At 42.2% G+C, this 24,742-nt stretch overlaps 1 protein-coding gene and 2 non-coding genes across 3 annotated transcripts in view; 1 reads left to right on the plus strand and 2 right to left on the minus strand.

The window, feature by feature from the left end:
• The window catches only part of LOC144066125 (uncharacterized), a 131,655-nt gene that overhangs the window by 31,020 nt on the left and 75,893 nt on the right, over positions 1 to 24,742 (plus strand). The gene's annotated exons all lie outside the window — the stretch shown is intronic.
• On the minus strand, positions 22,306 to 22,379 carry trnai-aau (transfer RNA isoleucine (anticodon AAU)). The gene has a single exon. It is a non-coding gene; the product is annotated as a tRNA-Ile (tRNA).
• On the minus strand, positions 22,501 to 22,574 carry trnai-aau (transfer RNA isoleucine (anticodon AAU)). The gene has a single exon. It is a non-coding gene; the product is annotated as a tRNA-Ile (tRNA).

Here is a 24,742-nt window from a genome sequence, read left to right on the forward strand (position 1 = left end):
TAATAAACCCAACATTTCCCTCCTTTTACTATATGTTTGTAATTCATTTCATGGCAAATCCGAGATGAGAGGGATATCTCCGTTGGCTGTTTTAATTTTACCCGCTTAGGCTCTACTCGTTCGGCAGGTCTGAAAAGCAGAAAACAAAATCATTTTCGCCCAATTCATCCTCGGAATTACCATGCTCCTGAAATTCACTGCTCCCCTCAGTACGTTTCATCAGCAGAGGATATAATTCATGCAATTTAGAATTTGTAGGGGCAATCGCAGTGGTTATAAGTCGGCTTATCAAAGATCTTAAGCAGGGAATAATACAACACCCAGATAATGTCAAAATCGTAGCAAAAAGGGCTACAGAAAATGCAACAGATTGGGCCAAATCCTTATACTTTCCAAAGGCCTTATGCCACCAGCTCTCCCAGGCGGATGCTCCAACTCCAGAATGCTTCTTCATATTGTGGTTGAGGGTCTGCAGGCCATCAATGGCGCTGGTGAGGGACCCCCCGGGTGACGTGTTGTTCGGTATGTAAGTGCAACACTCATCTCCGAACATTGCACACACGCCCCCTTGCTCCGCGAGCAGCATATCAACTGCTATGTGATCCTGGAACGCCATTAGAGTAGTGGTTGCCAGCTGTTCTTTTATTGCCACAAATCCCTGTTCAGTATAATTTCCAAGTTTTTGGACATTGTAATGCAGGTAATTTATCCGATCAACATTTTTGTTTGGAGTAATTAAAAGAAAAATAGACTCCCAACCTTCTGCGATCTGATTAGCCATCTTATACTCATCTGGTACGCCCCGGGGGATGCCAATCGCTTCAATGTATGTCGGATCACCCTCTCTCCATGCCGATCGACGCCGTCGCGAGGGGCCCGCCATCATACCGGATTTCTGTGCAGCCAATTGTATCTGCTCTACTGTAGATGGAAAAACAGACACTGGTAAGAGCAGTGAGACCAAGGCACAAAGTCCTGCTTCATTTTGGCAGGAGTCGTATAATTTGTTTTGACCACACCACCACCATAGGTCAGAACGTGGTATCAGGGGTGCAGTCTGTTTTAGGACGTGGGCACACCACGTCACATTTATCGCTCCCAGTGTCGGACCGTGCCCTGTAAGGATTAAGCAGGTAAAATGATTAAAAGCGACATGTGTTGAAAAGTTAGGCTTGTCCTTTGCTGCTCTTGTAACTGGGTAGACATTATTCCATTTCATACATTTTGGGCTTACATCTTCTTTTGGCATTATCTCCTTTACACAATCAGGGGTAATTTGCGCGGGTACTACTCTTAAGAGAGGTCGGGGCCCCATACATGTTATGCAGGTTTGATTTATAGTAGTAGCTGCATTTTCCATCAAAAATAACCAATTATTTCCCATTTGGGAAATCCCTGTTGCGGCAACGAATTCATCGTCTCTGGTTATCTCAGATTTTAATTTTACTATGGCGGATCCGGTTGTTTCCATCTCTGACGATTTTCTTACCGCCTCCATTGACCTGGTCATTGTTGTTGAGACACAAATGTAGAATTTGTAAAAATGGTCTTCTCCATCTGCCCATGGACTTAGGAAAAACGTCAGACAAGGATTTTTTCCACAAGTTAATTTGTCAGTCTGAATACTGATTTGTATTCCCCCCATCGTCTGGGTTAATTTTATCATAGGCCTGATGGTTCTTGCGCACGTGTATGTCATCCAAGCTTGCCAATCTTTACCAGTTTCCGCAACAAGGCTTCCCCAATTTCTGTTTTGGACCGTTAGGTACCACACATATCCTCTACCATAGGCTGATCCCTTGTATGGCAGCAGGGATGTTGCCGAGTCTAAAAATATTTTTTTCCAAGAAAGGAAAATTTCTGTAGTTATATTGTATGGGAGACAAAATATTGTTTGTGTGCTTAATCGTTTGGGGGTGTCATCTCGAATGCATGTTTGGAAATTCGGTGTAGTGGGTAATGTTATGCGTGTGTTTGTTATTTCCCATTTCAATGTTGCCCGCTTTACCCTTTCGTAAGAAGGTGTATTCTCAATTGAACCGCCTCCACCTTTCTCTCCAACCGGAGAAAGCAGCCCTATTATGGAGAGGAATAGAGTCACAATCATTAATCCCATTGCCCCAAGGGCAATAATTGTTTTTACCATGACTTTTTATCTTTGTTTATGGGGTTTTCCTCTTGAAACGTTTCAATTGAGATAACCTTCTTACTGTGTGAAAGGTGGATCCAGGTTCCCTTCTCAGCTATATTGATGGCTGTTGGTGTGGTCAGTAACACTTGGTATGGCCCCTCCCACTTTGCGTCACTCCAATGTTTCTTTTTTATACTGCGTATCAGCACCCATTCTCCAGGAACCACCTTCGCTCCGTCCGTTTCCTGTTGAGAAGAACCATTTCCCTCTGGTAACTTAAGTTCAATGCGTTTTTCTAAAGATTTTCTCATGTAGTCAGCTAAATTTGCCTCGTCATCCAATTCCCATTGTGTAGTGAATAATGGCAATTTGTATGGTCTACCAAACAGGACTTCATATGGGGTTAACCCACTTGAACTCGTGATGTTAATATATAATTTTACCAAATCAATACATTTTGTCCATGGTCTCTTTGTTTCTTCCATACATTTTCTTAGTCTATTTTTTATAGTTCCATTCATCCTTTCGACAAGGCCCGCCGATTGTGGGTGGTAGGCGCAATCATTTCGCAACGAGATATGGAACCTACTGCCAATTCCATCAATTATTTTGTTAACAAAATGGGTGCCATTATCACTACAAATGGTTTCTGGGATTCCATATTGTGGAATGATATCTTTACATAATGCTTTGGCTACCGTTAACGCATCTATATGTTTTGTTGGGAAATTTTCAACCCATTTTGAAAAAGCATCGATAATCACTAAGCAGTATCTTTTCCCCTCACTTTTACTTAATTCAATAAAATCCATATGTATCCTTTGAAATGGATATGTAGTTTTTGGGAATTGCCCACGTTTTGGCCGTATCCCCCCTTGGGGGTTATGCCGAGCACAAGTCAAACATGCTCTGCAAAAAAAATTTGCATATAGATTAAATCCATACGTTTTGTAGTGCCGTTGCACCAAAGCAACCATTCCCGCCGTTGAGACATGCGTTTTGCCATGACTCAAAATGGCCGCCCATCTAAACAAATTTTTTGGTAAGATTGGTTGGCCTTCAATGCTCGCATAAACCCCATTTTGCAATTTCGCCCCTTTATCAATCCATAATTTGAATTCAGATTGTGGGCTTTGTAACTGCATCTTTGCCAAAATATCATCTGATAAGATGTTTTTGTCATATACCGAGTCTATCATCCCAATAAAGGGTTTCCTTGCAGCCTCCTTTGCCGCCACATCAGCAAAGGCATTCCCCAAGGAAACCTGATCATTTTTTGAAGTGTGTGCTGCACATTTACAAACAGCAATATGTTTTGGGAGCTGAACCGCAGCTATCAGTCGTTGCAACAATTTAGCATGTGTCACCGCTTTGCCCGTAGAAGATATCATACCCCTATTTGCCTAATAACTAGCGAAAATGTGGCATGATGAAAATGCATATTGACTATCTGTATAAATTGTAACATCCTTGTCGCTCATCAGGATGCATGCTTCCGTCAATGCAATTAACTCTGCCGCTTGCGCAGAGTAATTGGACGGCAATGGTTCCGCTTTTAAGACTTTAGTCGTGGTCACAACCGCATACCCCGTCCGAGTTTTTCCCATTTTATCCTTACTAGCGGAACCATCAACAAAAAGGACTTCACCGCTGTCCAGCGGTTGATCTTTTAAATCCTTCCTACACTTCGTAGCCTCCTCGGCTATCGCTTGACAATCATGTTGCTCCCCCTCCCCAGGAAGTGGCAACAAAGTAGCTGGATTAATTTTAACACACCTCTCGAGTGTGAGATGTGGTTGCGAAAGCAGAATGGCTATGCAAGACAAATGTCTCGCCGGAGACAAAAATTTCATGTTTGTTTGTAGCAATAACGGCGCCACTGCATGCGGAACTCTAAGGGTTAAAGAATGAAAAAGCACTATTGTAGCGCTGCTCTCCACCGCCATAGAAGCTGCCACAACTGCCCGCACACAATGAGGAAGCGCGCAGGCCACCTTATTTAATCTGGACGAAAAGTATGCAACAGGCCTCATTTTCCCCCCGAATTCCTGAGTCAGCACAGACGTCATGAACTCCCCTTTACAGTCCACCATCTGCACAAAAGGCTTGTTATAATTAGGTAACGCTAAAGTACCACTAGTTACTAGCATCTGCTTTAACGTACAAAATGCCGTCTCAGCCTCTGCTGTCCAATTTAGAGCCGAGGACATTTTTAAACCATCATTCATCATTTTAGCAAGGGGAGATACAATTTCTGCGTAATTTGGAATCCACGCCCTACAGTAATTAGTGAGACCTAAAAATGACTATTTGTTTTTTAGTCAGTGGTTTAGGTGCGTCTAAGACCACCTTCTTTCTGTCATCTAAAATTTTCTTTCCACCTTTAACCAGATTATATCCTAAATATTTTACCTGTTCTTTACAAAGCTGCAATTTGTTTCTGCTTATTTTGTGGCCTTCTGCCGCCAGGTGTCCTATCAAGGCTACAGTGTCTACTTTACAGGCCTCTAAACTAGATGATGCTACTAGTACATCATCCACATACACAATAATTTGGCTTCCCCCCTGCGGTTGGAACCTAGCTACACTGCTACTCATAACCTGTGAATATATCGTGGGGCTTTCACAGTATCCTTGTGGCAGTCTCGTAAAAGTATATTTTTTCCTTCCAAACGTGAAGGCAAACCAAAATTGACTATCCCGATCTAATGGGATGGAGAAAAAAGCGTTGCTTATGTCGATTACTGTAAAAAATGACGCATCCGGATCCAAATTATTCAAAAGCGTGTGCGGGTCTGGCACACAAGGTGCGCGTTGAATTACTGCAGAGTTTACCGCTTGTAAATCTTGAACCATTCTCCATCCCCCAGAAGGGGCCGCCTTTTTCACTGGAAAAATTGGAGAGTTGCACGTTGAATCCTCACAATCAATAATAACCCCCGCTTTTAACAAATCCTCAATTACAGGTTTTATTCCTTCCAAAGCATCAGGTTTAACGGATATTGTTGGACACAGGGCCTGAGTTCAGATTTTGGTCTAATTATTACCGGTATCACCCCCTTCACTAGTCCTACATCAGAAGGTCCTTTGGACCATATCTCGGGAGGGACTGTTGCTAACAGCTCCTCTTCCTCTCCTGATAATAGGTAAATCCCCGTTGTTGATCGTGCTAGTCATTGGAGGTAAATCCCCACCCGTACGCCCATAGTTTGAAACACCGCTTTTCTGTATGTCTCCGTAATTTCGCTATACTCAAGCCCTTTGTCTAATATACTCCAATCGGTTGCCCCGCGGGCCATTTGTACAAAGTCACGCAGCACCTCTTTTCTCTGATTGTACGGTTTGCATAAGACAATGTGTGGAGTTGCCCATTCAAGAAAAAGGTTTCTATATCCCAAAGACAACTCAACCCCCCCCACAACTGTTGAAATACCATCCGTGTACAGGTATTCCAATCTAATTTCAGCCGGCATGACCTGTGCTAATCTGTTCTCATAGATTTCATCAGGCCCTTCAGACCTCTTGTACCACATCAGCACATGGAGGGAGTCTATATTTTCAACACTCTCCCGCGTCTCAATCAAATCTGCAGCTGTAGATAACAGGGTGCTCCCCACCCCCGTCGGCGCGTTATCTGACACCTCTAGCGTATAGTAAAAAAACGCAGGTTGGCCCCCCCTGCAACACATTCAATTGGCCATTTTGGATCTCTTTTCGCCTTTTAACCACCATATTACCACTAGCGGAGGTGACCAAAGCCAAGCCCAATTGTAATAGGCCATCCCTCCCCAGCAAATTGACAGGACACTCATGCACCACCAGCACAGACATTTTGCACGACTCCCCCTCCGGGTCCCTTATCCAAACCGGAAATGTCTTCGAAACGGCGGCAACTTGCCCACCTGCTGTTGTCACAAAAACCCTCCGTTTTGTATGTCTAGCGCCTGGAATATCCACTTTAATCGCAGTTTTACAAGCCCCGGTATCACACAAAAATTTTAATCGCATCCCATTCACGAACCGTGTGATTTCAGGTTTAATTGTATCGAGTGCCAATATCTCCGCTAAATTTAGTTCCACTTCCCTCTGCTCAAATCCATTGCTTATCTCGTTTTGAGCAGGCCCCCCGACTAGTCATGCTGATTGGCCTTCACTTTTAGAGGCCCTGTTATTTGGGCAATCGCGTGATATATGACCTATTTTCCCACAGATCCAACAGACTTTCTCTCTTATCTCGATTTCTGTTGACCTTCCCTGCATATTTTTTCCCATTATCCCTGTTAAAAGGTTTACGCTCCCACCCCTTATTTTGGTAAAAAATCCCGTCCTCGTTAGAGGGTGCCCCCCCCCTTTCTTTTCCCTTTCTTTTTTAAAACCTCTTCAGCATGGACCGCCTGATTTACGTATTGTTCAAGCGTGCCCGTAGGCCTATCTACCCAGTGTTTTTCAATCCATTCCCTAAGCGTATAATTTGAATGAGCATGCAACACATTTTTTAGCTGCTCCTGATAAAGGCTGCCCACCGCGTGGTCTTCAGCGATGCCGCTGTTGGCCTTAAAACAAGCCGTCATCCTGTTTTGATATTCTGCAAAAGGCTCACCATCCCTCTGCTTAGCTCTGCTGATCACGGTATAATTAGCTTTTGTTTTAAACTTCCCCGTAACCCGATCAATCAGTTCATGCACTCTCAAATTCAAATCACGACCGTCATGACACAACGGGCCACCATCAGCTTTTGGATTCCAATCACCTCTAACAGCATGCCAATCACCTTTTAACGCGAACATCCAAATTTGCTGCGTTTCCACCCCATTCAGGTGATAAGATCGTCTAATGTCCTCCATTTGCAAGACAAACTCCCCCACATCAACCTTATGCGACGTGATGCCTTCTACGGCCTTTTTCACATCGTCCTGCGTCCAAGTCCTGTGAACGAGGATAGTAGGAGCCTGCTCCTTGCCCACATTAGGATTAGCAACTTCCATCATGGGATATTGTTCAATAAACACATCACTCATTGGCGGCGCCCCAGGCTGGGGAGATAGCGTTTCTCCCCTTGTCTTTGACCATTCCCCCACGGGCCCTCCCGACCTGGTCAGCCGGTCGTTCATATTTGTCGGAGGGGGCCTCGGCAATATCTCCTCCTTTTTAACAGCAACAACACACTTCTTCCCCACCGGGCCAGTCTCATCGTCCTCTTTTCTGTGGAATAACACAGCCTCTGTGTTTCCAGTCCCACCGTTATCAACTGATTTAACCCATCCATCACTCCGTTTCCTTGCCATCATAAACCAATAATAGGTATTATTACATCCCTGCTGCTCCATTTTGTTAAGGTTTCCCCCATGCTTAGCACGTATTTTATCCTGCAGTATCAATATCTTATGCATATTAAGCTGGCCAGCAAATCCATATTTATTTATCCATAAGTTTAAATGTTTAATTCTCAAAGCGCTCTGATTCTCAACAAATTTCCAATCTCTACACGGCAGACACATCTTTGGATCATCGTCAATAGCCGCTTTACTGTTTCCACTACCCATTTTTGGAGTGGATTTTTGTGCCCCCGTAGTACCTTTTTTCTTAGGTTTTTAACAACTACACACACCCAAACACCGTCGACGTTTATAGACCACACCGTGTCTACCTGCTAGTGACTAGTATCCGCAGGGTTTTAAAATCGTTAATCCCCAGGACGCGAGCCTTACTTCTCAAAATAAGGCCTTCGCGTGTGATGCCCTTCGCGCATTTGGAACCCGTCAACAATATGCAGAAATCACACACGGACTCACCAGTAAGTTGATAGATGTGTCCTTTAAGGATAGTCGTCAACCGACCAGAATCCAGCCGCTGCCGAGAAATAATCCAGCCTGGTAAAGGGATTTCTTTTGCCGTGCACGGACACTCCAGATATTGAACTGCAGCGTCTGGATTCCTTATCGGTGTGTTGACCCCGGCTACTCGAAGGACCAAAATGTTAGAATAATGATTAAAACCTTTTAAATCATTATTAGTAATATTTGATTAAAAAAGGAAAAACATCTTTCAACATTTCTGGTTACACTTGCAAGGAGTTGCCTTGTGACGTCGTCTCAGTCCACAAGGCATTCTGAATTGCAGTAACTGAATCATTGTATTTAATCGCGACATTCGAAAAACATGTTTATGTAATCAGTACAATAACACCCTAGATGTTTAGAAAAACAACAGTGTGAGAAATGCCGAACACCCAAAACAATGGTGTGAGGAATTGCATAATATTTTCATTATAAGGTAAACAAAGTAGTATTATAATGTAAACAAAGCATTCTAAAGTAAACCAAGCAGGATTATAATGTAAAAAAAGCATTCTTAAGTAAACCAAGCAGGATTATAATGTAAACAAAGCAGTATTTTCAAATCTGCTGCTGGAGTCTCGTCATAACAGTCTCATTGGGTCCTGTCGGGAGAAGTGTCCGAAACAATGTGTCCTCTAGCTTTGGGCCTTGAGGAGACGAATGTGGAGGAAAAAGTCCATGTTCCCATGACTTGATTTATAGCCCTACTACTTATTAAAAAATGCTTACAACACATATAGAATATTCCATAATAATTCTAACACTAACCATCTAGGGTGTTATTGTACTGATTACATAACATGTTTTTCGAGTGTCGCGATTAAATACAATGATTCAGTTACTGCAATTCAGAATGCCTTGGGGACTAAGACGACGTCACAAGGTACCTCCTTGCAAGTGTAAGCAGTTATGTTGAAAGATGTTTTCCTATTTTAATTAAATATTACTAATAATGATTTAAAAGGTTTTAATCATTATTCCAACAATATGGATTATATAGAACTAAATAAGTGTGAAGGTAAAAAATATTGTCTCGTAATAATAGACTCGTATTCAAAATGGGTAGAAATATTTCCGACAAAGACACCTGATGCCATAACAGTAGCAAAAGCATTATGCAAAGACATAATACCGAGATGTGGCATTCCAGAAATAGTCTACAGTGATAATGGGACTCATTTCGTAAACCAAATAATTTCAAAAATAGGACAAGCATTTCACATCAATTTAAAACATCACTGCGCCTATCATCCACAGAGTGCAGGACTGGTGGAAAGAATGAATGGCACCATAAAAAATAGACTCAGAAAATGTATGGAAGAAACTGGTAGACTCTGGACACAATGCCTAGACTTAGTAAAACTACATATAGACATTACCAGCACAAACGGATTAACCCCGTACAAAACCTTATTTGGCAGACAGTACAGATTACCTTATTTTAAAAATATTTGGGAAGCAGATGACGAAAGCAATCTTGCAGATTAGATGAGAAAAATGCTACAAAAAGAATTGACAGAACAAGCTAATGATGATACGCCATCTGTGTCGTTGCAGGAAGACCAATTAGTTGAACCAGGTGACTGGGTCCTGATTAAAAGTATAAAGAAGAAACACTGGCACTCGCCTAAGTGGGAAGGACCCTATCAGGTTTTATTAACCACAGGAACGGCAATTAAAATAGCAGAACGAAATACCTGGATTCACCTGGCACATTGCAAAAGGGTTATCAAGTATGACTAATTTAACGATTTCGATCATCTTGTTCAACCTAGCCATCATTCTTGGTGTTGTAGTGATCGCGCTGTGGTATCTGCTGTAGTAGCATTGTAATCTTTCACCCTGCCTCCGGAGGAAGTCCGACTACAAAGGGGGCTGTAATTTTAGTTTACAGTCATCTCAAACCCGGTGAAGATATCCACAACTCCGTGCTGGCATTAGGAAAGATTACAATCTACCAGCATGATATACACCCGGGTACACAAGATAGGATTGGCGGTGGGAGGAACAATCGGGATAATAATAGTAGTAATTTTATTGTTACATGAAAAGTCACTCAATTTGCAAAAACGAAGGGTAGGACATTACTATCCAAATCCCTCTACAATACAATGGAAGGTGATAAAGAATCCATGCAAAACGACAGATAGCAAAGATGATACCTGTTAGGTTCATCCAATTGTAGGTTTATCCTTAGGTTTTTCCGTATTCAGCTTTCAATAAAAAGGCATCTGTAGTCACATCCACATTTAATTCTTGCAAGAGAGAATACATCCATCCGCGTCTCCGGCCAAGATCATTCTAACAACTCGAAGTCCGTTTCGCTAATTTATTCATAAGGTTTTAACGCCATGCCCCACAGAAGTCTAAACATTCGTAGAGTCTCACAACAATTTTGCACAGTTATCAAAACAATTGTACGTCCTGTCGAATCTTTCCGAAACAGTCCTTGGTTCCCAAGAGCGCTTGTTGTGAGTCCTCCTCCCGAAGCCGTAAACAGTCCTCAGTTCCCAAGAGCACCTGTCCTGAGTCCTCCGAAGCCGAAAACAGTTCGCAGTTCCCAAGAGCAATTGTTGTGAGACCTCTCCATGCCCTGTCCTCTTGATGTGAACCAGTCCTTACTTTAGCAAGGCATGCATTAAAATGGCTTTTATTAATGCCAATAACTCTAACATAAAAGCACAGCGTTCAACACATATATGTATTGTTTAATATTGTTACACATTCAGGATGAGCATTACTATTCCTAATAAGTAAATATATTGATTAATATAGTAAGCATGTTTATAATAAGGCTTTCTATGCCTAAGTAAGCATTGCAAACACATTTATAATAATGATTATTCCAACATCCCCCCCTATATTATAAATTTGCACATGATCTCCTTAATAAAACTTCCTTTCGGCTTTATTCCATTAATTCATTTTATGGCAAAAAATAGAAATGGGGAGGAAATGTCCGTTTCCGTTGGCTTTAGTTTTACCCGCTCACTGGCACGGCTGGTCTGAAAAGCAAAAAAACAAAATCATTTTCGCCCAATTCATCCTCGCAATTACCATGCTCTTGAAATTCACTGCTGTCGTCAGCACGCTTCATTAGTAGGGGATACAATTCATGCAATTTAGAATTTATAGGGGCACTCGCAGTGGTTATAAGTCGGCTTATCAAAGATCTTAAGCAGGGAATAATACAACACCCACATAATGTCAAAATCGTAGCAAAAAGAGCTACGGAAAATGCAACAAATTGGGCCAAATAAAAAGGACATGCCACCAGCTTTTCAAGGCGGAATTCTCCGACTCCAGAATGCTTCTTCATATTGCGGTTGAGGGTCTGCAGGCCACTAATGGCCTGGGTGAGGGACCCACCGGGTGACGTGTTGTTGAGTGCAACATTTTCAAACATTGCATACGCCCCCTTGCTCCGCAAGCAGCATATCAACTGCTATGCGATCCTGGAACGCCATAAGACTGGTGGCTGCCAATTGTTCCTTTATCGCCACAAATCCCTGTTCAGTATAGTTTCCAAGTTTTTGGACATTGTAATGCAGGTAATTTATCCGATCAACATTTTGTTTGGAGTAATTAAAAGAAAAATAGACTCCCAACCTGCTGCGATCTGATTAACCAACCTATACTCATCTGGTACGCCCCGGGGATGCCAATCGCATCAATGTATGTCGGATCACCCTCTCTCCATGCCGATCGACGCCGTCGCGAGGGGCCCGCCATCATACCGGATTTCTGTGCAGCCAATTGTATCTCCTCTACTGTAGATGGAAAAACAGACACTGGTAATAGCAGTGAGACCAACAAAGTCCTGCTGCATTTTGGCAGGCGTCGTATAATTTGTTTTGGCCGCACCACCACCATAGGTCAGAACGTGGTATCAGGGGTGCAGTCTGTTTTAGGACGTGGGCACACCACGTCACATTTATCGCTCCCAGTGCCGGACCGTGCCCTGTGAGGACTAAACAGGTAAAATAATTAAACGCGACATGTGTTGAAAGGTTAGGCTTGTCCTTTGCTGCCGTTGTAACTGGGTAGACATTATTCCATTTCATACATTTTGGGCTTACATCTTCTTTTGTCATTATCTCCTTTACACAATCAGGGGTAATTTGCGCGGGTACTACTCTTAAGAGAGGTCGGCCCCCTACATGTTATACAGGTTTGATTTATAATAGCTGCATTTTCCATCAACAATAACCAATTATTTCTTACCGCCTCCCGTTTGGGAACTCCCCGTTGCAGAAATGAATTCTCTGGTCATCTCAGATTTTAATTTTACTATGGCGGATCCGGGTGTTTCCATCTCTGACGACCTTCTTACCGTCTCCATAGACATGGTTCTCCACCTGCCCATGGACTTAGGAAAAACGTCAGACAAAGATCCACAAGTTAATTTGTCAGTCTGAATTATGATTTGTAATGCCCCCACCGTATGGGTTAATTTTATCGAAGGCCTGATGGTTTTTTCGCACGCGTGTGTCATCCAAGCTTGCCAATCTAGACCAGTTTCTGCAACAAGGTTTCCCCAATCTGTTTTAGGACTGTTATGTACCACACATATTCTATAAAATCCATGTGTATCCTTTGAAATGGATATGTAGCTTTTGTAGCTTGACATAAGGGGGAATCGCCCGTGTTTTGGCCATATATCTGCATATAGATTGAATATATAACCTCCCCCTTTTTTGAGGCATGAAATTTACCATGACTCAAAATGGTAGCCCTCCTAGATAAGTCTTTTGTTTTTGTTTAGTCCCCCAGGTTCCCAAAATTTCCGATTGCAGAAATCAAAAAATTTCATTTGGCGAAATTCTTTTCTGTCCTACTCTGCCACCGCCGTCCTTGAAAGGCTTATCAGCGATTTCAGAAATATTCCACCTTGATATTAGAATATTGATATATCTTGGTGGCCAGCCAATTAAAACACAAAAGACAGACACTCATCCACGCTCGCACTCATAATCAAGGAATTTGCTTTGAGTGCTCCCCCAATCATCCACAATTTTGGTTTGTTGGAGTAAAACTGGAGTACCCAGAGAAAACCTACGAATTCTTGAGGACACCAGGAATACTCCAAACTCCGGAAGTTCTGGATCACTCCGCATTAGTAGATCCTCGAACCGCAAGATTGATGCCTGAAGAAACTAGATAATTAATGTATTAGATCCACATGCCACATATCTAAAAATAGAAATTTGTTCAATTGCCACCGCCCCTTACCCCAGTCGTCAGCATGTAGACTGCCATGCGAGTGGCTGTGATTAACTATCTATTCGCCAATAATGCAATAACGGAAAAGTTGTGACACATTGAAACACACACACACCCCCTTTTAGTATTTTAACCGTTTGTAAAAAACTTTATCTCATTGTTCTGCATTAAGTTACACCCCCTATCAATGTTATCGAATTTACTTAAAGCATTTCTCCAAGGTTGATATTTTATAATTTGGAGATGTTATTTTTAAAACATAGACATTATTTCATCACTTGGTTCACACCATGAAAGGCCCCACCTGAATTTGTTGTAGATATTCCCCTTTATCTAAGCTTGTTATTGCCAATCGTTATCACCGTAACATTCAGGTGTATTAACCCCATAATTGCAATACAGTAAGTTTTGGCTAAATTCTTAATTTGTATGCCCCTAAAGCAATAGGCAGTAACGTCCCAATAGTCATCAATATGACCTATACCAAAGCATCTGCCCCCTTCAGGTCAAACAGGGAACGCGTTTTGTGCACTTAAAGGCGCTCCATGTTTCTTCTAGGGAAACTATGCCTATCCTTAACCAATTATCTTATCTACCCCAGCCAGGTTCAATTTACCTAATAATTTGGACGAATGCCACGAAATTTCTCATGCCATTTCTGCATTGTTAAATTCATGTCTGATCTCTTTAACAACCAAATAACTCTTAGTACCTAAAACATAATTTGTAAATCACCCCATACTATGTTTACTTAAGATAAGAGCTATTTCTTATAGCTCTCTGTTACCACAAGGAAAATCTACAATAATTAAATTAGAGAAATCAACCTTTTACTAGGCATTTCCTAATTACAATTTTCAATGCTTAATAAAGGACCCACAAATTGTAACCAATATGCCATAATATTGTAAAAAAATCCATTCATTTTTCTTTAATCAGCCAATCTCCTATATTAAAGTATTTTGAACAATCCAAACATTCAAAAACAGTAATAATCTCGTTCTATCCTCCAAAAACTAGCTCTCTTCAATTAAGAGCCCTTTGAACATCACAGAAGAAAAAAAGAAAATAATAATAATAGTATTATTCCCAATTCCAAAGCTTTTACCAAATCGATCTTTGCCAAACAGATTTACTATCACCTCGAAAGACATTTCTGATTATATCCCAAAAATAAATGCGAAGATAATCGCGGAACCCTGCATCCCTTGCAGACCATGTTTTGTTCTTATTCTGAAATGTTTAAACGGAAGCGCGCCCTTAGCCGCTGACTGTGACCTTCACGCTCGCTGCAGAAGCAGCTTATCAATGTTGACATTCCTAAGCGACCTTTTTTTCTTTCTGCGCACAATGTTTCGCCTCCTGTGCACAATTACAACGCTTTTTAGCGAAGACTAAATTAATTCCTCTCCCGATATCCAACTATATCACCATAGTTTGCCAAGACCCCATAATCACAATATGCTGCAAGCACAACTATATCATAGCAAAACCCATTTCTGCCCTCAAGTTTGCTTCAGCACCCCCAAGGCCAATTATTGTAATGTCTTCACGGAAGGGGTCCAAAAAAATTAGTCGCTCGTGCGGTCTGCGCGCATACTGAATGCCTAACACCGTCAAATCAGCCGCTACGCGGTCCACATGTTTTTTTGCATTCAAATCAGCAGCAAAGACAGCCGCGCTCCCCTGCAGCCGACGCATTATTTGACCAGTTTAGAGTATGACAAAAAAACGCAGGTTTGGCAACCCCGCTAAACATTTAATTTGTCGTTTTGTATTTCTTTTCTACTGTTAACCAAAACATTCCCGCTGACAGGATAAAACGCTAGGTTATACATTAGGAATTTGGTTGAACCTAACACCTTCTGTGTAAATGTTTTACCACAAACTGTACATGATAAGGGTTTCTCCCCAGTATGGCTCCTCATGTGTTTTCAAAGAAGACTTTTTCCCAAAAGTTTTCCCACACTGAAAGCATTTGCAAAGTTTGTCACCACTGGGATTTTTCTTAACATCTTCAACATCATCATCGTCAAAAAGCAAGTCGTTGCCATCTGATAAAGGAGCAATTCAATTTTCTGCTCGCCATCCTTCTGTTGAGCTGCCGCTCAGAAGCTCCGCCCCTATGTTGGCCGCGCCCAGATCATCTTCACTCTTGAAAGGCTCACCAGTTCCCCATTTGACACATTCCTCGTTTTTGATTGGAGGTTGCTCTTCTCTTTTGCACTGTTGAGGGAACTCTGGCTCCTCCTCTTTAATTAGGGGCCATGTTCCTGTGTTTGCAGATTCCTCCCCTCCACTGGCCACGCCCAGAACATCTTCCCTCTTCACGAACTCACCAAGTGACCAGGTGAAATGATCTTCCTCCCTTTTGATTGGTCGTTGCTCGTCTCCCATTTGTTGTTGAGGGAAATCTGGCTCCTCCTCTTTGATTTGGGGGAGCTCAACTTCCCCTTCAAGGTCAACACACTCATGCCCATCAGCACCAAGATCATTTCTGAAACCTGCAAAGACACAAAGATAAATGATTAACCATTTTCCAATTATAAATGACTGAATTTCTTGTTCACAGAAATGAAACCAAACGGAAAAGGGCGCCATACATTCATTTCGTCACAATGCAGTACTTACTACTGTAGTTTTCTAGTCAACAGCAACATGAGTTGAAAACTGTTTATAGGTGCATTTCTCAAAGTATGGCACTATTGGTCAGAAAAGTTTCTTCACTTAAAATTTGTCAAATCTTTTTTGGAGCCTTTTCATTGTAAACATTCTCTTTTATGTTTTAGATTTTAATTTAGTTAAAATGCTTTCGCCAAAGGGGAGGCATTAAAAAACATTATCTTTTATTCAGTAGCAGGTCTATTATTATTTGGGGGATTAATGAGATGCCGGAGCGATCGCTAATACGCGCAGTATAGTATATTACTTCTCGTTGGCTGCTCATAAGAACGGTCAGGGGCACTGGCTCTCTCCCCCGCAACTCCTCGTGTAATATCTCTGGTCGCAACTATACGTCTTTGTAACGTCTCTGCGAGCACTTAGCGTTTTTTTCAGTGTTTTTCCCCCCCTTAGCCTGTTAGCTCCCGTTAACAGAGCGATCGCTAATACAAGACTACTTCTCGTTGGCAAGTGGAAGTGCGTTATCCTATTGTGAGGACATTTGTGTGCATCATTGTCGGAATATTTTGAAGGGAATACAAAAGCAAACGGCCCATCGATAGTGAAAGTGGGGGTGGAGGCGGGGCAAACAGCCAACCCAGCCGGGACAACAAAGGTATGAAAATGTAAAACATAATTAGCACGACAGCAAAGACAGCATGATAAATAGCCCCCCTGCATGACCAATTTACCCGTACACGATGATGAATTTAATATTGAGCTGAATGCGTTCACTGTTTAAGTTAATAAATTGGAATTTAGGCAATTAATGGCTGAGGGTTTGGCACATTACGATATCCCAAATGTTGTTTTCGACTTAACACAACTAAATGATGAATATCAATTGGTTAAATAGGAAGCAAAAGTGCAATTATGTCAAAATGGCTGTTTTTTAAAGATGTCTAAAATGAGCTGGCTGCAAACACCAATATTATCCATCACAAAATGTTGCAAATGAAATAAAAACATCTCCATGACTTGGCACCTAGCATAATGACTACGACCGACCAAACAGAGACAAAGCTCAGAAAAAGCCACAAATTAAAGTTTAGTAAAAGCTTCTGGTCTCCTTTTACAATCTGAACACACTAAATTTCATATTTTTCAGTCACTTTTTTACATCACAAGTAAATAAACGCCAACATGTGAACATGACTCTTTTACTCAGTCAATGGCTAAACTATCTCAAAGTTGAAACCAACTTACCTTGAAGGATTTTCATTGTTTCCAAAAGTTTGTCCAAATGAGTCTCGTGTCTCCAGATGAGTCGAGGACGTCCAACTGCAGCATCTGACTGAATGCCATCCTCTGGATGCTGCATATTTGCGCAGTTGACATCAAAGAGCAAAGAGCCACGCGCTTTGATAGGTGACATCAAAGAGCAAAGAGCTCCTGGTGACGCCACGCGCTTTGATCTCCATTTGAACCGTAGCCCCGCCTCCTTTGGACCCTGATATATGATGGAGGCACTTTAAGCCATTTATTTCTTCTCACAAATTCAATTCATTTAAGTAAATAAGGGAATGATTCGTGCGAGTTGGTACATTTTCGTTGAAGAACTTCATCTCTCGTGATTCAATTTGGCAAAACAGCAATGGTTCCTTCATAATTTGTCGATTTGTTCTGCGCTTGCGCATATTGCGTCGCCTCCTTTTGAGCCGCAACCTTCTTCATGGTGACTTATGTCGTAAATTCAAACCTACAAAAATATTTTTATTCAAACCATATGTCAGACCATTTGAAGAATAATTATTTCCTATGTTCGACTCTCTTGTTTTTAATAAACCTAATGCCACCGAAAGAAGTGACGCTCGAGTTGCAGAAGTGACGCAATGTTCCGCGCATGCGCAACCCCAAAAGTCAAGGTTGCGTCCCCAGTCACAATCTTGTCGTGACCGTAGCGCGCCGAGTTTTTCCTCAATTTCCACCACTTAACTAAACCCACGCGTGGCCGATGTGTCTTGCTTAACTACTCTTCCGTCTTAAGTTTCAGTCAACATCATCTTCAAGGCGTCTAAAGCCTCGTTGAAGCTTTGCGGCCTACTTTAGTTTAGCCTGCTAGCATCTATCAAAGGTGCCTCCATCAGAATTCCCGTGTGGGAGTGTTCCACGAGGAACACTCGATCGTTTGCAAAATTATGCATGCAAAAGTTGTTCTTCACAGACTAGAAGGTGGGTTCACTTTTTATATTTATATATTCTCTCAATGTGTTATAAAAGGGCTTTTTTGTGCGCTGCAATTGATTTATTTAAAAATTCTCAGGTCGACAGAAGGTACAAGCTTGATTTTAAGACAATAAAACAGTACAAACAAAATCATGCAGAATAAATCATGGGAAAAGTATAAATCATAACAACTATTTCCCATTTTCATACTGTAATGCATATAAAAATATGAAATCATAAAAAGGATATATATATATATATATATATATATATATATATATATATATATATATATATATATATATTTCAAAATTATTGATTTGGAAAAATAAATCGATAAAACTGAATGTTGGCTCCTTTTCCATTTTTTTTAATGTCAACAAAAAAAGAATAGCTGTAATTTTTCCTTTTTAATTAAAAATGATTAAAATTTATATTTGATGCTTCACCCTTTTCTAAAAGGATTCCAAATAAATTAAAATCTCAAAAATACAAGCGAATATCTGCAAAGAAGAGGCTCAAAAAAGATTTGGAAAAACTTCAAGGGCCTGTGAGGTTACTTTACTGACCAATAGTCCTTTTTTTTAGTGAAATACACTTTAAAAAAACGTTTAAACCCCTTTGGCTATTGATGAGAATACTACAGTAGTACTATGTTGACAACATCACGAATGTATGGCATCCTCTTCTGTTTAGCTTCGTTACTGTAGCGACCAGCATATTAGTCCAGCCTAACCACTGCAAATATAAGTATAAGACTTAATTACCAGTCTAACATAAAGAACCTCTAGATAGAATAATAGACAGTTTATAAAATATATAATTTATCTTGGGGTCTTTGCAGGTTTCAGAAAATATCTTGGTCCTGATGGGAAGGTGTCAGAGTTTTCTGGTGCCAAAGAGGATGTTGAGCCCCCTCAAATCGAAGAGGAGGAGCCAGAGTTCCCTCAAGACAGAGAGAGAGAAGAGCAACTTAAAATAAAAAAAGGAGGAAGAAGATCTGGTCAACTGGTGCGTCCTTGAAGAGAGAAGATGATCTTGGCGTGGCCAGCGGAGGGGCGGAGCCTGCAAACACTTAAACATGGGCCAAAATTAAAGAGCAAAAGAGAGAAGAGCAACTTTCAATCAAAACGGAGGCGCAGCAAGATGTCACTTGGTCAACTGCTGAGCGTTTCAACAGTGAAGTTGATCTAGGCGTGGCCGGCAGAGGGGCGGAGCCTCTGCACGGCAGCGACTCAACAAAAGGATGGCAAGAAGAAGCTTTTATTGCTCCTCCATCAGATAGTGACGACTTGCTTTATGATAATGATGACGATGAAGGTCTTAAGAAAAATCCCAGTGGCGGCAAACTCTGCAAATGTTCTCAGTGTGGGAAAACCTTTGGTAAAATGTTTACTTTGAAAAGACATATGGCAACCCACATTGGGCGGAGACCGTTTTTGTGCTCCGTTTATGGTAAAACATTCACACAGAAAGCAAACTTAAAAAGCCACACAAGAACCCACACTGGTGGAAAACCATTTTCCTGCTCAATTTGTAGTCACGCTTTCTTTCGAAAGCAGGACTTAATCATCCACACAAGGACCCACACTGGTGAAAAACCGTTTTCGTGCTCGATTTTTGGTAAATCTTTCTCTCTCAAGCACAAGTTAAAATGCCACACAAGAACCCACACTGGTGAAAAACCATTTTCCTGGTCATTTTGTGGTCAAGCCTTTTCTCAACCTTAACTAAACTGACCTCACAATTGATATGTCACTGCCACATTTTAGTTTCACTGTATTTTTTTGTGTATTTTAATGTCAGTTTCACCATACCTCCTGTAGTGGGTGCAGTGGCGCTTGAGCGAGCGTGCGTTTGGTAAATGGGAAGATAAGTGCAGCAAAAGAAGCGCTCTCGGTAAGAGAAAGGCAGCACGAGACAAGCTCAGCCAGAAAGTTGCAAGCTAAAGTAATATAAAGAGAAATAAAGAATAAAACCCAGGCTAATTCCTCTTGGTACTCAGCCAACGAGGTGTTTTGTCAATTTTTGTGTATTTCTTTTATTTCACAAATTGTCTATTTTTTTAAAGCTAATTTTCGTTTCTGTGTGTTATTAGTTATCTAGGTGTTATTTGTAAATCTGCCAATATGGATTCAATAAATTCATCAGTTTGAGAAAGACACTTAGTACTCACAAGTAAGTACTCAATATTGCAGAAATGTATACCAAAACATGACTTTGAGTCACATATTAAGGCCCGTTTTGTAAATTGTTTAATAAGTCTCCTGGGTTATAGACGCTGGAGTAATTTTTCTTTTTCCAGTATGATTTATTTAGTTCAAATTTGCATTTTCAGTACTCATGATTGACAGTGACACATTGCAGTTGTTTTTCCCAATTGTTAAAACAGAAAATCCGAATACATAACAGGTACGCTAGCGGATAGCAAAACATAGGTACGCTACCAGCTAGCATAACATACGCTAGTGGCTAGCATAACATATGCTAGCGGCTAGCTTAATATACACTAGCGGCTAGCTTAACGGGTACGCTAGTGGCTAGCAAAACATAGGTACGCTAGAGGCTAGCATAACATAGGTACTCTAGTGAATAGCATAACATAGGCATGCTAGCGGATAGCATAACATAGGTACTCTAGCGGATAGCATAACATACGCTAACGGCTAGCATAACATATGTATGCTAGCAGATAGCATAACATACGCTAGTGGCTAGAATAACAGGTATGCTAGCGGATAGCAAAACATAGGTACGCTAGCGGCTAGCATAAATACGCTAGTGGCTAGCATAACATACGCTAGCGGCTAGCTTAACAGGTACGCTAGCGGCTAGCAAAACAGGTACGCTAGAGGCTAGCATAACATAGGTACTTTAGCGAATAGCATAACATAGGCACGCTAGCGGATAGCATAACATAGGTACGCTAGCGGATAGCATAACATACACTAGCGGCTAGCATAACATATGCTAGCGGCTAGCATAACATACGCAAGCCTAGTGTCATGCTAGTGCCTTATCGGATGATGCGTCCAATGTATTGACAAAAAACTGAAAATATACCCTCAAACGAGACTGCACCCTATCACAAGGTGCATTTTATAGTTGTGAAAATACAGTATTTGGGATTTATTCATCAACACTGCTTTGTCTACAAACCTCCTGGGACTTCTTCCATGAAGATCTTGATGAAAGAGTCCTCGATGAGGGAGCACAGATACTGGACGATGTTCCGGTGCTTCAGTCGCTTGATCAGGCAGATTTCCTCGTGGAGCGGCTGGGAATATTTGTGTTTGTTAGTGGCTGTCAAGTGGAAGGACAAACAATCCACTCACGTGCTGTCCTTTTCTGGAATCTTCTTGATGGCTGCTAACGTCCCTGCCGGCATACACCACCCAGTACGTGCCTTTCCCAAGGACCACTTTGTCTTTGTTTTCGTTGGTCTCATACACGTACTGGGAAGGGAAATGCGATAAATTATTCTGGATGGCCATTTAAGATTGAATTGTCTCTTTATGGTTATAGAACTATACTTCCATTTGTAAAAGTTATATTCAATTGTGAAAAAAAGTGTTGTCATCAGGTTATGCACTTTTTGTTTAGCGTCTTGGGCAAGTAATTACTCTCTCAAGAAGGGTTCTATGTCACTTGTGGTTAGCTTAGCTTTTGGCGTAAAGTCAAAAAGATATCCATGAAAGAGTGAAAAATGTGACCACAATGCTCAACTCTAAATATTTTGTGATGTGTTATTATATTCTAATATTGATAGACATACGCCAACTGTGTCTAATCTCGTATTCGCGCATGCTAGAAATTAGCATGAAAAGCTAAAGTTCAGAACGTTAGCCCACTAGCATTACCAAGGTAGCTCAGTCAACTTACCAGACAGATAGACAACTCTGTTACAGCATTTTGTTGATTCTATTTTAAGAGTTTTTGCATCTTTATTTGGAGATTTTTGCACTTGTGACGACTATTAAGAGTAATCATATTGTCATTTTCTAAAGGCTTCCTCATTGGAGGCTAAGCAAAGTTGAGAAACACTGTTCTGCCCGCTTGAGTATGAAGACAAATTTAATTTCACAACAATTTGGGAAGGACAGAAATGTGGTGGGAACAAACCTCAAGTATTCCCTCACTGAGATAATTCACATCCCGGGTGGCGTCTTCTGCCTTGTGGAGCAGATAACTTACCAGATCACAGAAAATGAGGAAACATCAAGACAAGACGTTATGTTATGGCAAAATAAGTTGTATTAGGCAATTTCAACTACCACGGAGAGGTCATGGCCCATGTGGGGGTTGAACCCACGACCTTGGCGTTATTAGCACCACACTCTGACCAACTGAGCTAGCCGGCCATTTGCAAATTGGCCATGATTTTTGTGTGATGCTCGTAAATGCAACAAGTCAGCTCACTAACTGTTATGATACGGCAAAAGAAATTGTACTCGGCAATTTCAAATCACTACGGAGAGATCATGGCCTGTACGAGGGTCAAACCCGCGACATTGGCGATATTAGCACCACGCTCTGACCAACTGAGCTAACCAGCCATGTGCAAAGTGGCCATGATTTTTGTGTGATGCCCGCAAATGCAAATGTCAGCTAGCTAAACTGTTATGTTACGGCAAAATAAATCATTTTAGGCAATCTTAACTTACTCTAGAGCAAAGGTGTCAAAGGTGATTCGCGGGCCACATTAACATCAACGCCCTTTCATGTGGGCCGGACCATTTTAGATCTACTATCTAGATTTTTTTATTTTTCTAAATTGGATTAAAATAACTGGATCAAAAGCCCAAATAGTCCGTTTTTATAGATCTAAAGCAATTTTTATTTGAGCTTTTTTTTCTTAGTATGGAAAAATGTCTTTTAATCATGTTCTTTTATTTCAAGTGGAAACGAAATATTTTTTTAAATTGGAAAACGGAAAATATTTTTATATTTAAACTAAAAACACAAAAGAAAAAAATTGGATTAAAAAATTGCAATGATTGATTTTTAAAAGGGGAAAATCAGGAGATGTAATGTACATCTATAATCATTTCCTAAAACAGAATGTCGGCACTCATGATTTACTTTCCCGGGCCGCACAAAATGATGCAGCGGGCCAGATTTGGCCCCCGGGGCACCTCTTTGACACCCATGCTCTAGAGAGGTTGTGCCCATTCAGGGGTCGAACCCATGACTTTGATGTTTTCAGCACCACACTCTGACTAACTGAGCTAAACAGCAATGTGCTGGCTTTGGCTCGGGTGCGACTGGCGGGTGAGTCGGCACGGAGATGCGGGGAGCTTGGACGGGCGAGGTCGAGGGGGGGGCTTGGACGGGCAAGGTCGAGTGGGGAGCTTGGACGGGCGAAGTCAAGTGGGAGCGGGGAGCTTGGACGGAGGGGTCGAGCGGGGAGCTCGGATGGGCGAGGTCGAGCGGGGAGCTCGGACGGGTGAGGTCGAGCGGGGAGCTTGGACGGGTGAGGTCGAGCGGGGAGCTTGGACGGGCGAGGTCGAGCGGGGAGCGGCGAGTTGGAATTGAAAGTGCTTCTAATAGGGGACCGAAACGTTTAGGTCTCCCGGGCTGCACTGGCATCTGCCCCCACATCGGAGCCAACTCACCACCAGGTTGTGATCGGTTGACAGCTCCGTCCCTTTCTTTACCCGAGTATCCAAGACATGCGGCTGTCCTGATGCCAAGTGCACATATGGACACCCTTATGCTTGAACATGGTGTTCATTATTGCCAATCCACTACGAGCGCAGAAATCCAACAATAGAACACCACTCGGGTTTCGATCAGGGGGGCCGTTCTTCCCAATCACTCCCTCGAGGTCTCACATCAGCATTGAAGTCCCCCAGTAGAACAAGGGAGTCCCCATAAGGAGCACTCTCCAGCACCCCCTCCAAGGACTCCAAAAGGGGTAGGTACTCTGAACTGCTGTTTGGTGCATGCACACAAATCAGGTGCCGTCCCCCCACCCGAAGATGGAGGGATGCTGGAAGTGTCCAACCCCCCTTGAGAGGGCTGGTACCGGAACCCAAGCTGTGTAGTGCTGAGCCAAACTATGTCGAGCCGGAATTTCTCAACCTCACGCTCAGGCTCTTTCCCAACCAGAGAGGTGACATTCCACGCCCCAAACGATAGTTTCTGCAGCCGGGGATCGCCTTCTTTGGCCCCTCTCACAGGTGGTGAGCCCATGTGAGGGGGAACCCACGTCGCCTCTCCGGGCTGTGCCCGGCCGGCCGGGCCCCATGGGTCTAGGCCCGGCTACCAGGCGCTCGCCATCGCTCCCCTCCTCCGGGCCTGGCTCCAGAGTGGGGCCCCGGTGACCCGCGTCCGGGTGAGGGAAGATGTCGTCCAATAATGTTGCTCATCATAAGAGGTCTTCTGAGCCATTCTTCGTCTGATCCCTCGCATCAGACCAGTTTGCCATGGATAACCCTACCAGGGGTACAAGGCTCTGGACAACATAGCTCCAAGGGTCACTGGGACTGACAAACCCCACCACTGGGACACACAAACCCCACCACCACGATAAGGTAATGATTCGTCGGTGGGGTATTATTAGCTTAAGTGCAAGTTTAAATTCAACATGGTATCTTGATTTGTAAATCCCGGGGCCGAATGTCTCGTACCGCGTTTTTTATTGTAATGGAAATTTTTAAATGCGTAATGGATGACTCTGTGAATAGCAGGACTAACCAAGCCTATGCCAGTCCCCGGCCGA

This window comes from Stigmatopora argus, chromosome 20 (genome assembly GCF_051989625.1).
Source record: "Stigmatopora argus isolate UIUO_Sarg chromosome 20, RoL_Sarg_1.0, whole genome shotgun sequence".
Lineage (NCBI taxonomy): Eukaryota > Metazoa > Chordata > Actinopteri > Syngnathiformes > Syngnathidae > Stigmatopora > Stigmatopora argus.